Source organism: Citrus clementina, unplaced genomic scaffold (assembly GCF_000493195.1).
Source record: "Citrus clementina cultivar Clemenules unplaced genomic scaffold, Citrus_clementina_v1.0 scaffold_4, whole genome shotgun sequence".
Taxonomy (NCBI): Eukaryota; Viridiplantae; Streptophyta; class Magnoliopsida; order Sapindales; family Rutaceae; genus Citrus; species Citrus x clementina.
This window is the reverse complement of record NW_006262274.1, coordinates 11,336,011-11,338,650: the sequence shown is the minus strand read 5'-3', so window position 1 is coordinate 11,338,650 and position 2,640 is coordinate 11,336,011. Positions and strand designations below refer to the sequence as shown.

General features: G+C 33.5%; 1 pseudogene; it reads left to right on the top strand.

Annotated features, from left to right (window-relative positions):
- Positions 1–614, top strand: part of LOC18044845 — a 6,706-nt pseudogene extending 6,092 nt beyond the window's left edge.
- The last annotated feature ends 2,026 nt before the right edge of the window (positions 615–2,640 follow it).

Below are 2,640 nucleotides of genomic sequence, written 5' to 3'. Positions count from 1 at the left end.
AGATTCCAGCTGACAGAACTGGTGATTTTTAACATGATATATGATTTTCTGAGAGAAAACTGAAATATTGTGAAGTGGGTCGCTCTGGAGTTGTTATTTTGCAGGTAAGATAAACATCGAGTCATTTGCTTTATGAGAGGATATAAGAAAAAGATACTCTCTCACTTGCACCCATCCTGAATATTGACAAGCATTCTGATGTAGTGAGACATTGTTCATTTTTTAAAATGTATCTGCAGAACAGGTTTAGGATGGGTCGGGTAGATCTTACATTTAGATTTGCCTTGGTTGTAGAGAAATAAAATAAACCTCTAATATGTGCATTTTCTTTTTCATTTGTGCTTTATAGATAGTCTTTATTATTCTTTTGAAAGTGAGATGTGATTTTTTTCACATAATTGGGCCTAGAATATTTGGCAATTCTTGCGTTCAACCCACTGTGTTGGAACCACTTATCTTATTTATCATTAATAGGATAAGGGTTTACCATTCTTGATTGTTTAATTTTCTGTTATAAGGCCGATTTAGGACATCCTAAAGGTGCGCATACCATACATATTCTAGACGTAGGCAAAATTTGCTCAGATCATTTTTGTAGCTGTGTTAGGATTTTCTGGGACTTATTATAATACTAATATATCTTCACGAGATATTTTATTATAAGAAAGTTATTTTTGCTTTATTATTATGACAATGCCTTTTCTTATTGATTAAGGTTTTATTATTATAATATTACTGTTTGGATTAATATGTATATACAAGAGCCCTTAAGGCATGAATGAATTTATTTTAAATATTCCTTCTCTCAATGAATTCTTTCTAGTTCTTCATTTCTTGTCTTATATACTTTGTAAATATCCCTCGTTTCTTTCTAAAGTTCTTTATTTCTAATAAGCTTCAAATCCTACAAAAATTTTGATGCATGGAAACATACAACCATATTTGATACTTTTATTCCATGTAAAGAAAAAAAAAGTGTGAGCCAGTGAATGATGGAGGTAGAATATGAATGTCATAGCCATATCACCGATTATTAGGTTTTAGCTTAAGCCAGAACCTCATCCTCATCTATTTACTGTAGCTTAGGTGGCTAAGATGTCCTTACACTTCAGTCACTGAGAGATGTCTTGTTTCTCTCAAATTCGGTTCTTACTCTAAGGATATCTATCGTGATAGTGTTCCTATGGACGTCACTCATATTCTGTTAGTCAGGTCATGGATTTTGATCACAATTTTAAGAATTTTGGATGAGATAACATGTGTGTTCTCCTGTACTTGTAAAACCATTGCCCTAAAGCCTGCTACACCTGATGACACAGGGAGTTAATCACCGAAGTTCAAATAATGGTGGAGGTGAGTACTTTTTATTAGGTGATTTTGAGGGGTGTTTTATGGGTATACACTTTGGAGACAGTGATAGAACTAATTAGTATGGTTAAAATTGTGGTGGCAGTTTGAGTCACGGCCAGTGGCTGGATGGTGGTAGTGGTGTTTAAAAAAGGATATAAAAGAGAAGAAATGGAGGGAAAACTAGAGAGAATTCATAGAAGGAAATATTCAAATTCAACTCGTTCGTGTTGTGATTTATATTAAGCACTCGGTCCCTGTATAGAGGGGAAAAAGGAAACATACCTAAGTAGAAAAAAGGGATATAAAAATATTAAACCAAAAGGCAATATTATTATAATTAAACCTTAACCATTAAGAAAACGAATTATAATATCAAACCAATAAGTAATGTTATTATAATAAATTCTCCCATAAAAATACATTATTATAATCATACAAGTCACAAAAAATCTTGATATAACCAGGGAAAAAAAAAAATTCTAGCAATATACTAAGTCCTATGCCTATGTCCGGTGTATGTACGTAGATCTCTAGGATGTCATACATCAAAAGCTTTTGGAGGGGACGAAAACTATAGCACTTATTGGAGCATTTGGTTGAGTATAATCCAAGATCCAGAGGAATCTGTGTAGTTTTGGTTTCATATGTCTTCAACTTCTGGATTTACTTGTTTTTAGGCATTCTTTTCCTACTTAAATTCTGCTACTGTCTTCCGTAGTGTGATCCATAGCACCCCATCATTTTGGTGTTCTTTGAATATGGTTATTTTTTATGTGGATGTAGCTATTTTTTATGTATGTATGTACTTCTTTCCTTACCAATTGAAGTATTGCTTCGTGGCGAATCTGTTTATGGGAAATTGTAATTCTACGTCTTATGTTTCAGCTTTTCCCATACTTCATAAGACCAATGATATAGGTCAGAAATAGTTGGAAATTTTCTGTTGAAGTTATTGAAAGGGAAAATCGGTAGGCTTTTGAAAATTAGATGCTGCTATTATCTAACATAATAGTCCTGCACTCCTGTGAACTTGTAAAATCAGGCTGCAACTTGGCTGAGTTTTATGAGCTCAAAGTATCTGTTTCACCTCTTTGCCCAAGACCTTCCTCATGTTCGAAATCAATTGAACTAGTGTTTGCCAAGCTGAGCTCCACTAATTGATATATAGAGATTTGTCATGATTCAGTTGTTTCCTCTTGGATGAGAAAGGGGATTCATAATCTGATTGAGATGAATCTACATAAACACTATTTATTGTAGCCCATCAGACTGCAGAATGACTGAAAAAAC